Source organism: Ranitomeya imitator, chromosome 1, assembly GCF_032444005.1.
Source record: "Ranitomeya imitator isolate aRanImi1 chromosome 1, aRanImi1.pri, whole genome shotgun sequence".
In the NCBI taxonomy this organism is placed as follows: Eukaryota; Metazoa; Chordata; class Amphibia; order Anura; family Dendrobatidae; genus Ranitomeya; species Ranitomeya imitator.
Genome location: NC_091282.1, coordinates 555,905,619 through 555,919,322, shown reverse-complemented (window position 1 = coordinate 555,919,322; position 13,704 = coordinate 555,905,619).

The following is a 13,704-nucleotide window of genomic DNA, read 5'->3' as shown; positions in this document are numbered from 1 at the left end:
CATAAGGTCCTCACAACTGTTGTAGATGTTCTAGATGTTATGTCTCTCTCTGTCCCCCAGATGGATAGGCCATAACCCATATGACCGGTGGCCTAAGGCTTTTTACAGGGACTCTAGCATGCCCCGGCCTCTCGTGGGTGCCACCTTGCCTCCTGGGTGTGGGGCGGATCAGTAACTTGAAATTAGCTGTCCTACTGGTCTCTGGAGCAAGGCATAAAAGACGGTTGCTTCCTCGGTGTTCCAGCTACGAGATCCTGCGCCTCAGAAGAAGGCAGCCTGTGCAGGGCAGAACTCCTTCTGGTTTCCACTCCTTTTGCTATGACTTCTTCTCACTCTCTACAATACAGTTCTCTGTTCGTGTACTTTCTTAGGAACTGTCGCACGTGGGGCAGGCGCAGCTCCGTGACCTTCTGTCTAGGCCTCTGGCAGGCTCCCACCCCTGTCAGGGACCAACAACCTGAGCCGAAGCTCAGCCAGCAACTGCCTGAGCAAAGCTCAGATAGCATCTGCCTAACTTCCTCTCAAGGCCACCAGTTTTACCTAATTGTGAAGAGTGCCCTAATAAATAGGAGCAAAGGTCCCCCTGGTGGACTGGAGTATGAAATGTGTTGTATCTTTGTGGTACCTGGTAAACAGATTTCCTTTAATGCCTCCGAACGTAACATCACTCCCCCTAGAGAAGAACTATATTACTGCAACGACCAGGACCCTGGGGCGCTGCATGTACGATGTGTACGGAGCGGAGCCATGTGTGTACGAGGTGTATGGAGCAGAGCCGCATGTGTACGAGGTGTACAGAGTGGAGCCACGTGTGTGCGAGATGTACAGATCGGAACCGCATGTGTATGAGGTGTATGGATCGGAGCCACATGTGTACGAGGTGTACGGATTGGAGCCGTGTGTGTGCGAGGTGTACGGAGCAGAGCCACGTATGTATGAGGTGTACGGAATGGAGCTGCATGTGTACGAGGCGTATGGAGCAGAGCTGCATGTGTACGAGGCGTACTGTGCGGAGCCACATGTGTACGAGGTGTACAGAGCAGAACCACGTGTGTACGAGGCATACGGAGCGGAGCTACATGTGTACGAGGCGTACAGAGTGGAGCTGCATGTGTACGAAGTGTACGGATCCAAGCCTTGTGTACGAGGTGTATGGAGCATCATGTGGGGCCATTATACAGTATGGAGGATCATGTGGGGCCATTATACAGTATGGAGCACTGTGTGGCTATTATACAGTACTGACCATAATATGGGGCTAACATACAGTATGGAGCATCATGTGTGGCCATTATACAGTTCGGAGCACTGTGTGGCCATTATACAGTATGGATCATCATGTGGGGCCATTACACAGTATGGAGCATCATGTGTGTCCATTATATAGTATGGAGCATTGTGTGGCCATTATACAGTATGTAGCACTGTGTGGCCATTATACAGTATGGAGCATCATGTGGGGCCATTATACAGTATGGAGGATCATGTGGGGCCATTATACAGTATGGAGCACTGTGTGGCTATTATACAGTACTGACCATCATATGGGGCTAACATACAGTATGGAGCATCATGTGTGGCCATTATACAGTTTGGAGCACTGTGTGGCCATTATACAGTATGGAGCATCATGTGGGGCCATTACACAGTATGGAGCATCATGTGTGTCCATTATATAGTATGGAGCATTGTGTGGCCATTATACAGTATGTAGCACTGTGTGGCCATTATACAGTATGGAGCATCATGTAGGGCCATTATATAGTATGGAGCATCATGTGGGGTCATTATACAGTATGGAGCACTGTGTGGCCGTTATATAGTATGGAGCATCATGTGGGGCCATTATACAGTATGGAGTACTGTGTGGCCATTATACAGTATTGAGCATCATGTGGTGCCATTATACAGAATGGAACATTGTGTGACCATTGTACAGTATTGAGTATCATGTGGGGTCGTTATACAGTATGGAGCATCATGTGTGGCCATTATACAGTATGGAGCACTGTATGGGCATTATACAGTATGGAGCACTGTATGGTCATTATACAGTATGGAGCACTGTGTGGCCATTATACAGTATTGAGCATCATGTGTGGCCATTATACAGTATGGAGCACTGTGTGGCTATTATATAGTATGTAGTATCATGTGGGGCCATTATACAGTATGGAGCATCATGTGGGGCCATTATATAGTATTGAGCATCATGTGGGGCCATTATACAGAATGGAACACAGTGTGCCCATTATACAGTATTGAGCATCATGTGGGGTTGTTATACAGTATGGAGCATCATGTGTGGCCATTATACAGTATTGAGCATCATGTGGGGCCATTATACAGAATGGAACACTGTGTGGCCATTATACAGTATTGAGCGTCATGTGTGGCTATTATACAGTATGGAGCATCATGTGTGGCCATTATACAGTATGGAGCACTGTGTGGCCATTATACAGTATGGAGCATCATGTGTGGCCATTATACAGTATGGAGCATCATGTGTGGCCATTATACAGTATGGAGCACTGTGTAGCCATAATACGGTATTGAGCATCATGTGGGGCCATTATACAGTATGGAGCATCATGTGTGGCCATTATACAGTATGGAGCACTGCGTGGTCATTATACAGTATTAAGCATCATGTGGGGCCATTATACAGTATGGAGCATCATGTGGGGCCATTATACAGTATGGAGCACCATGTGTGGCCATTATACTGTACGCAGCATCATGTGTGGCCATTATACAGTATGGAGCACTGTGTGGCCATTTTTTTTTTTTTCATAATTATTGTTTATGAAACAGTGTGATCAGCAGTGCTAAATGGGTGTTGTTGGAGCGTGGATATGGGTGTGACTAGTTGTGAAATGGGTGTGTTCAGAGGTGTGGCCTAAAATTTTGTCCCTCTTTGCCTTCTTCAAAAGTTGGGAGGTATGCTGTTATAGGGATCCGCTCGCTAACACTCCCTTGGAGGTATTCGGTGTTTCGGTCCAGGGGGTTCTTCCCAGTAGGTTATCCTGCTTGTATTTCAAATAAACCTCACAATTTATCTGACAACCTTGTCCGGCCAGTTCCTTGGATTCAGCTTCCAAATAGATGGCAGCAAAGCACTGGTGAATTCAGAAGTGGCCACTGGCCAGCAATGAGTCTCGATCTAAATTCCATTGATCACCTGTGGAGAGATCTTAAAATTGCTGTTGGGAGAAAGCACCCTTTAAACATGAGAGACCTGGAGCAGTTTGCAAAAGAAGAGTGGTCAAAAATTCAAGTTGATGAGTGTAAGAAGCTTGTTAATGGTTATAGGAAGCGACTGATTGCAGATATTTATTCCAAAGGGACGGCAACCAAATATTAAGTTTAGGATGTCAACAATTTTGTCTGGCCCATTTTTGGAGTTTTGTGTGAAATTATATCTAATTTGCATTTTTTCTCAGTTTTTTTCTGCTGTTCCAATACACGCAAAGGAAATAAACATGTATATAACAAAACGTGTAATTGCAATAATTTTCTAGGAGAAATAGTTCATTTTCTGCAACAATTTCAAGGGTGCCAGCACTTTCAGACAATACTTTATGTTATATAGCACTCTCTGTGCTCCTGCACTGGATGTAACACTGTATATTATTTACTGGCAGAGTTCTTTTAAGGTATATACAAACTGATAGATAAAACCGAAAGTTTTCAAATGCAATGGGAGAAATGCCAATTAAAATGCATCAGAATTCTATCTAAAACTAAAGGGATTATCCAATGAAAATAAGTTATCATCACCTATCCAGAGGATACAGTTGTGGCTGAAAGTATTGACACCCCTGCAATTCTGTCAGATAATACTGAGTTTCTTCCACAAAATGATTGCAAACACAAATTCTTTGTTATTATTTTCATTTAATTTGTCTTAAATGAAAAAACAGAAAAAGAATTGTCCTAAAGCTAAATTGGATATAATTCCACACAAACATAAAAAAGGGGGTGGACAAAAGTATTGGCACTGTTCGAAAAATCATGTGATGCTTCTCTAATTTGTGTAATTAACAGCACCTGTAACTTACCTGTGGCACCTAACAGCTGTTGGCAATAACTAAATCACACTTGCAGCCAGTTGACATGGATTAAAGTTGACTCAACCTCTGTCCTGTGTCCTTGTGTGCACCACATTGAGCATGGAGAAAAGAAAGAAGACCAAAGAACTGTCTGAGGACTTGAGAAACCAAATTGTGTGGAAGCATGAGCAATCTCAAGGCTACAAGTCCATCTCCAAAGACCTGAATGTTCCTGTGTCTACCGTGTGCAGTGTCATCAAGAAGTGTTAAGCCCATGGCATTGTGGCTAACCTCCCTAGATGTGGACGGAAAAGAAAAATTGACAAGAGATTTCAACGCAAGATTGTGCAGATGTTGGATAAAGAACCTCGACTAACATCCAAACAAGTTCAAGCTGCCCTGCAGTCCAAGGGTACAACAGTGTCAACCCGTACTATCCGTCGGTGTCTGAATGAAAAGGGACTGTATGGTATTAGACCCAGGAAGACCCCACTTCTTACCCGAGACATAAAAAAGCCAGGCTGGAGTTTGCCAAAACTTACCTGAAAAAGCCTAAAACGTTTTGGAAGAATGTTCTCTGGTCAGATGAGACATAAGTAGAGCTTTTTGGGCAAAGGCATCAACATAGAGTTTACAGGAGAAAAAAAGAGGCATTCAAAGAAAAGAACACGGTCCCTACAGTCAAACATGGCGGAGGTTCCCTGATGTTTTGGGGTTGCTTTGCTGCCTCTGGCACTGGACTGCTTGACCGTGTGCAGGGCATTATGAAGTCTGAAGACTACCAACACATTTTGCAGCATAATGTAGGGCCAAGTGTGAGAAAGCTGGGTCTCCCTCAGTGGTCATGGGTCTTCCAGCAGGACAATGACCCAAAACATACTTCAAAAAGCTCTAAAAAATGGTTTGAGAGAAAGCACTGGAGACTTATAAGGTGGCCAGCAATGAGTCCAGACCTGAATTCCTAGAACACCTGTGGAGAGATCTAAAAATGGCAGTTTGGAGAAGGCACCCATCAAATATCAGGGACCTGGAGCAGTTTGCCAAAGAAGAATGGTCTAAAATTCCAGCAGAGCATTGTAAGAAGCTCATTGATGGTTACCGGAAGCGGTTAGTCGCAGTTATTTTGGCTAAAGGTTGTGCAACCAAGTATTTGGCTGAGGGTGCCAATACTTTTGCCTGGCCCATTTTTGGAGTTTTGTGTGAAATGATCAATGTTTTGCTTTTTGCTTCATTCTCTTTTGTGTTTTTTCATTTAAGACAAATTAAACGAAGATAATAATACCAAAGAATTTGTGATTGCAATCATTTTCAGGAAGAAAATGAGTATTATCTGACAGAATTGCAGGGGTGTCAATACATTTGGCCGCAACTGTAGGTACTAGCTTGCTCATTGTTCGATGTCACAGCGCTTGGACCCGCACCTATCAGTCGATTTGTGAATTTTTATTCTCCGCAAGGAACTTTTATCCAACAAACTCCAGAACAAAATGGAGTAGCAGATTGGATGTCAAACCACTGCTCCATTCATTCTCTGTTTTGTGAAAGGCTATTCTAGGTTTCCCATACTGGTGCATCAAATCTCAAATGTAGTTTTGTATCACACATATGGAATCTTACTTAAAAATTACATCATGTTCCATCGCATTTTGCATGTATTTTCTATTGTGTGGTATGTACAGGATAATGGATGATGACATACTTACATGATAAGAATGATGTACTTACATGTTACAGGAAATGGTGCTGATGGTTTCCGTGAACATCTATGCAAAAAATTTTCCAACTTATGTTCAGAAATACTTTCTGCAACACCCCACATTCAGTATTCAGGACATGAATATTAATTTGCTGTTTCAGTTCAGGCAATGTCAGGGGCAGTGGCGTAACTACCGCGGTCGCAGCGGTCGCCAGTGCGACCGGGCCCGGCAGGTCAGGGGCCCGGGCCCGGCAGGCAGGCTCGGACTGGCAGTGCCTCCCCCCGCTCCAGGGCCTCCCCCCCCTTCCCCGCCGCCGCAGCCGCCGCCGCTGCCTTGAATACTCACCCTGCTCCAGCGATGGTCTCGGCGTCTGCACTGCAGCTCGTTCCTGCTTGAGCGGTCACGTGACACCGCTCATTAAGATCATGACTATGCGCATATTCATGATCTTAATGAACGGTGTCACATGACCGCTCAAGCAGGAAGAAGGTGCTGCGCCGGCGCCGCCGTCTGGAGTCGGGACAGAGCGCGAGGGATGTCGGCACGGCCGTGCAGTGGGAAGACAGGTGAGTATGAGGGACGAGGGACGGGGGGACGGGGGGACGGGGGGGGGGATGAAGGAGGACATAAGCCGGCGCGCCGAGCAGGAGCGGAGAGCTAAGCCTGCATACAGGGGGGAATATGAGCCATGCAGGGGGGGATATGAGCCATGCAGGGGGGAATATGAGCCATGCAGGGGGGAATATGAGCCATGCAGGGGGGAATATGAGCCATGCAGGGGGGAATATGAGCCATGCAGGGGGGAATATGAGCCATGCAGGGGGGAATATGAGCCATGCATACAGGAGGGGTAATATGAGCTATGTATATGGGATAGGAGGGAGATGAGCCATGCATACAGGAGGGGGGTCATTATACAGTATTGAGCATCATGTGTGGCCGTTATACAGTATGCAGCATCATGTGTGGCCATTATACAGTATGGAGCATCATGTGTGGTGGCCGTTATACAGTATTGAGCATCATGTGTGGCCATTATTCTATGGGGGTTACATTGAGTTGTATGGCAGGGCTGCAGGGGGGGGCCCCATTTGGAAGTTCGCACCGGGGCCCCTAACTTTGTAGTTACGCCACTGGTCAGGGGATAATGTTATAAACCTTGCCCTTTGGAGGCTTCACCCTCATGATCAGTTAACTATGTGTAAAGTGTTGCAGAGCGTTAGTCATGATCGAGCTACTCTCCGATTTTGCACTGGCACTTTACAAACGGTGTCCCAGTGTGCTGTAGTGTGTGGGGTGCATAACACTCACCTGTAAGCTACAGGGCTCTGCTACCTCCAGGCATCTGTCCTCAGGAGCCGCCGCACACAATTCAAGGGACACCAAGTTCTTTACCACAGGCAAATGTTTACTAATCAGCTCAAGTTCATCAGGTGGTGACTAGGGTTGAGCGAAACGGGTCGTTCATTTTCAAAAGTCGCCGACTTTTGGCAAAGTCGGGTTTCATGAAACCCGATCCGACCCCTGTGCGGACCTCGGCCATGCGGTACGCGACTTTCGCGCCAAAGTCGCGTTTCAATGACGCGAAAAGTGCCATTTCTCAGCCAATGAAGGTAAACGCAGAGTGTGGGCAGCGTGATGACATAGGTCCTGGTCCCCACCATCTTAGAGAAGGGCATTGCAGTGATTGGCTTGCTGTCCGCGGCGTCACAGGGGCTATAAAGGGGCGTTCCCGCCGACCGCCATGTTACTGCTGCTGATCTGAGCTTAGGGAGAGGTTGCTGCCGCTTCGTCAGAAGCAGGGATAGCGTTAGGCAGGGTCCATTAACCACCAAACTGCTTGTGCTGTAGCGATTTCCACTGCCCAACACCACCTTCGGTGTGCAGGGATAGTGGAAGCTACATTTTTTTTTTTTTCCTCAGCGCTGTAGCTCATTGGGCTGCCCTAGAAGGCTCCCTGATAGCTGCATTGCTGTGTGTACGCCGCTGTGCAAACCAACTGCTTTTTTCAAAGCACAAATCCTCTTGTTCCTTCCTTTCTGCACAGCTATCTTGTTTGTTTGTCCACACTTTTTATTTAATTTGTGCATCAGTCCACTCCTTATTGCTGCCTGCCATACCTGGCTGAGATTACTGCAGGGAGATAGTAATTGAAGGACAGTTCCTTTTTTTTTTTTTTTGTGGGAGATTAAGATTGGCATTTCTGCTAGAGTGCCATCCCTGTCTGTGTCACTCAGTGGGCCATAGAAAGCCTATTTATTTTTTTGCTTGATTTGGGTTCTAAAATCTACCTGAAAAAATCACAACATCAATCAGTGGGAGAAAAATATTGGCCTCAGGGCTTGTGTGCCACTCCTGACTCCTGTGTGTGCCATCTCTCACTCAGTGGGCCATAGAAAGCCTATTAATTTTTTTGCTTGATTTGGGTTCTAAATTCTACCTGAAAAAATCAATAAATCAATCAGTGGGAGATTAATATTGGCCTTTGGGCTTGTGTGCCAGTCCTAAGTGTGCCATCTCTCTCTCTCAGATAGTGGGCCATAGAAAGCCTATTTATTATTTTTTTTATTGGGTTTATAAATTTTCCCTGGAAAAAAAAAAAAAAAGTGGGAGATTAATATTGGCCTCTGGGCTTGTGTGCCAGTCCTGAGCGTGCCATCTCTCTCACAAATAGTGGGCCATAGAAAGCCTATTTATTTTTTGGGTCGATTTGGGTTCTAAATTCTACCTGAAAAAATCAATAAATCAATCAGTGGGAGATTAATATTGGCCTTTGGGCTTGTGTGCCAGTCCTAAGCGTGCCATCTCTCTCTCTCAGATAGTGGGACATAGAAAGCCTATTTATTATTTTTTTTATTGGGTTTATAAATTTTCCCTTGAAAAAAAAAAAAAAAGTGGGAGATTAATATTGGCCTCTGGGCTTGTGTGCCAGTCCTGAGCGTGCCATCTCTCTCACAAATAGTGGGCCATAGAAAGCCTATTTATTTTTTGGGTTGATTTGGGTTCTAAATTCTACCTGAAAAAATCAATAAATCAATCAGTGGGAGATAAATATTGGCCTCTGGGCTTGTGTGCCACTCCTGACTCCTGTGTGCGTCATCTCTCACTCAGTGGACCCTAGAAAGCCTATTTTTTGTTTTATTTGTTTTCTAAATTCTCCCTGAAAAAATCATTTTATTTTATTTGGTTTCTAAATTATTCCTGAAAAAATCATTTTTTTTTTGTATTTTTTTTTTCTAAAGTCTCCCTGAAAAAAAAAAAAAAAAATCAAATCAGTGGGAGATTAATATTGCCCTTTCTGCTTGTGTGCCAGTCTTGACTCCTGGGTGTGCCATCTCTCTCTCTCCAATTGTGGGCCATAGAAAGCCTATTAATTTTTTTGCTTGATTTGGGTTCCAAAATCTACCTGAAAAAATCACTAAATCAATCAGTGGGAGATAAATATTGGCCTCTGGGCTTGTGTGCCACTCCTGACTCCTGTGTGCGTCATCTCTCACTCAGTGGGCCCTAGAAAGCCTATTTTTTGTTTTATTTGTTTTCTAAATTCTCCCTGAAAAAATCATTTTATTTTATTTGGTTTCTAAATTATTCCTGAAAAAATCATTTTTTTGTATTTTTTTTTCTAAAGTCTCCCTGAAAAAAAAAAAAATCAAATCAGTGGGAGATTAATATTGCCCTTTCTGCTTGTGTGCCAGTCTTGACTCCTGGGTGTGCCATCTCTCTCTCTCCAATTGTGGGCCATAGAAAGCCTATTAATTTTTTTGCTTGATTTGGGTTCCAAAATCTACCTGAAAAAATCACTAAATCAATCAGTGGGAGATAAATATTGGCCTCTGGGCTTGTGTGCCACTCCTGACTCCTGTGTGCGTCCTCTCTCACTCAGTGGGCCATAGAAAGCCTATTTTTTTTTAATTTGTTTTCTAAATTCTCCCTGAAACAATCACTTCATTTTATTTGGTTTATAAATTCTTCCTTAAAAAATCATTTTTTTTTATTATTTTTTTTTTTTCTAAAGTCTCCCTGTTAAAAAAAAACCAAACAAACCAGTGGGAGATTAATATTTACATTTGCGCTTCAGTGACAGTCCTGCGTGTGTGGCATCTCTCTCATTTGTTGCCACCAACAACAGAGTGTGTAACATTGTGCCTGATTTTCGTTGTGGTCTCACCCACCTGTAAAGGGGTAGCTAAATCATACTGAAGTTATAGCTCACCGTGTAAGTTGTGTGACAGCAACAAATACCGTTAGTTTGGTAACGTTTTTAAAACAATGAGGAAGTCTGGTGGAAGAGGTCGTGGCCGGGGACGCTCATTGTCAGCTGGTAATGAGGGTAGTGGTAGTGGTGGAGCATCAGGTGGTCGTGGGAAAAAAAATATTGCACCTAAGTCTGGAGCTGTGGAGCCAGGTTCGTCGTCTGGCTACACAAGGCCTCGAACGCTCCCTTTTCTGGGAGTAGGAAAACCGCTTTTAAAGCCGGAGCAGCAAGAGCAAGTTTTGGCTTATCTTGCTGACTCAGCCTCTAGCTCTTTTGCCTCCTCTCGTGAAACTGGTAAAAGTAAAAGCAGCGCGTCGTTAGTGGATGTTCACGGTCAGGGACAAGTCGCTTCCTTGTCCTCTTCAGCAAAAACAACAACAGAGAAGAATGCAGCAGGCGACACAACGGGTTACTCCATGGAGTTCTTTACACATACCGTCCCTGGCTTAGAAAGTGAAGCAGTTAACAGTCCATGCCCATTACAAGTTGAATCTGACATGGAGTGCACTGATGCACAGCCACAGCCAGACTACTATGCTGGTCCTTTGACTCAGACCACAACATTGCCCTCGCAGGGTGCTGATCAAGAATCAGACCCTGATGAGACTATGTTGCCCCATCACGAACGCTATACCACCGACCGACACGGTGACACAGACGAAGTTGCACACGAGCTACAAGAAGAGGTAATAGATGACCCAGTTCTTGACCCCGATTGGCAGCCATTGGGGGAACAGGGTGCAGGCGGCAGCAGTTCTGAAGCGGAGGAGGAGGGGCCGCAGCAGGCATCAACATCGCAACAGGTTCCATCTGCCGGGCCCGTATCTTGCCCAAAACGCGTGGCAAAGTCAAAACCTGTTGGAGGACAGCGTGGCCATCCGGTTAAAGCTCAGTCTGCAATGCCTGAAAAGGTATCCGATGCTAGAAAGAGTGCAGTCTGGCATTTTTTTAAACAACATTCAATTGATCAGCGCAAAGTCATCTATCAAAAATGTTCAACTACCTTAAGCAGAGGGCAGAATCTGAAAAGTCTCAATACAAGTTGCATGCATAGACATTTAACCACCATGCATTTGCAAGCTTGGACTAACTACCAAACGTCCCTTAAGGTTGTAGCACCCTCGGCCAATGAAGCTAGTCATCAACGCAACATCCCTTCCGGCAGTGTAGGGCCACCATTTTCTGCACCACCTGCAGTATCTGTGCAGGTTTCTTTGCCAGGCCAAAGCAGTCAGGGTCAGGGAATCACCAGTTTCGTAGTAGGAAACACTGCATCTAGGGCACCGGCGGCAACAATACCATCTCCCACCGTCTCTCAGTCTGCCATGTCCACCGGCACCCCCGCTAGTTCCACGATCTCCAGCTCTCCAGTCCAGCTCACCCTACATGAGACTATGGTTAGAAAAAGGAAGTATTTAGCCTCGCATCCGCGTACACAGGGTTTGAACGCCCACATAGCTAGACTAATCTCGTTAGAGATGATGCCCTACCGGTTAGTTGAAAGCGAAGCTTTCAAAGCCCTGATGGACTACGCTGTACCACGCTACGAGCTACCCAGTCGACACTTTTTTTCCAGAAAAGCCATCCCAGCCCTCCACCAGCATGTTAAAGAGCGCATCGTCCATGCACTCAGGCAATCTGTGAGCACAAAGGTGCACCTGACAACAGATGCATGGACCAGTAGGCATGGCCAGGGACGTTACGTGTCCATCACGGCACACTGGGTAAATGTGGTGGATGCAGGGTCCACAGGGGACAGCAAGTTTGGGACAGTTCTGCCTAGCCCACGGTCTAGGAAACAGTTGGCTGTAGCCGTTCGCACCCCCTCCTCCTCCTCCTCGTCCTCCTGCAGAAGCGAGACCTCGTCCACAGACCGCAGTCGCACAACCACTCCATCCGCAGCTGCCACTGTTGCACACCAGGTCTCCCATTATGGGGCAGCTACTGGCAAACGTCAGCAGGCTGTATTGGCTATGAAGTGTTTGGGCGACAACAGACACACCGCTGAAGTTCTGTCCGAGTTCTTGCAGAAAGAAACGCAGTCGTGGCTGGGCACTGTAGATCTTGAGGCAGGCAAGGTAGTGAGTGATAACGGAAGGAATTTCATGGCTGCCATCTCCCTTTCCCAACTGAAACACATTCCTTGCCTGGCTCACACCTTAAACCTGGTGGTGCAGTGCTTCCTGAAAAGTTATCCGGGGTTATCCGACCTGCTCCTCAAAGTGCGTGGACTTTGCTCACATATCCGCCGTTCGCCCGTACACTCCAGCCGTATGCAGACCTATCAGCGTTCTTTGAACCTTCCCCAGCATCGCCTAATCATAGACGTTGCAACAAGGTGGAACTCAACACTGCACATGCTTCAGAGACTGTGTGAATAGAGGCGGGCTGTTATGTTTTTGTGGGAGGATACACATACACGGGCAGGCAGTAGGATGGCAGACATGGAGTTGTCAGGTGTGCAGTGGTCGAAGATTCAAGACATGTGTCAAGTCCTTCAGTGTTTTGAGGAATGCACACGGCTGGTTAGTGCAGACAACGCCATAATAAGCATGAGCATCCCCCTAATGCGTCTGCTGATGCAAAGTTTGACGCACATAAAGGATCAGGCGTCTGCAGCTGAGGAAGAGGAAAGCCTTGATGACAGTCAGCCATTATCTGGCCAGGGCAGTGTACAGGACGAGGTAGCGGGCGAACAGGAGGAGGAGGACGAGGAGGATGATGCGGATGATTATATTTTTAATGAGGAAGCTTTTCCGGGGCCAGTGGAAATTGTTGGCGCGGCAAGGCCGGGTTGTGGTTTTTGGAGGGACACAAGTGACGTGGATTTGCCTGAAACTGCCCCTCAACCAAGCACAACCACAGATTTGAGAACTGGAACTTTGGGCCACATGGCGGATTATGCCTTACGTATCCTCAAAAGGGACACACGCATAACAAAAATGATGAACGATGACGATTACTGGTTGGCCTGCCTCCTTGATCCTCGCTATAAAGGCAAATTGCAAAATATAATGCCACATGAGAACTTGGAACTAATATTAGCAACCAAACAATCAACTCTTATTGACCGTTTGCTTCTGGCATTCCCTGCACACAGCGCCCGTGATCGTTCTAACACGAGCTGCAGGGGCCAGCAGACCAGAGGTGTTAGAGGGGCAGAAATCAGAAGTGGCGTTGGCCAGAGGGGTTTTCTGACCAGGTTGTGGAGTGATTTTGCTATGACCGCAGACAGGACAGGTACTGCAGCATCAATTCAAAGTGACAGGAGACAACATTTGTCCAGTATGGTTACTAACTATTTTTCATCCCTTATCGACGTTCTCCCTCAACCGTCATTCCCATTTGATTACTGGGCATCAAAATTAGACACCTGGCCAGAATTGGCAGAATATGCATTGCAGGAGCTTGCTTGCCCGGCAGCTAGTGTCCTATCAGAAAGAGTATTCAGTGCTGCAGGTTCAATACTAATAGAAAAAAGGACTCGTCTGGCTACCCAAAATGTAGATGATCTAACCTTCATTAAAATGAACCACAACTGGATTTCGAAATCTTTTGCCCCACCTTGCCCGGCTGACACCTAGCTTTCCTATGTAAAGGTCTTGCCTGTGGACTATTCTGAACGACTTTTCCAATCTCGTAATTTGCAGCACCTGATTGTCCAGCATCCGACATGTTAACACCTCCCTAAATGGCC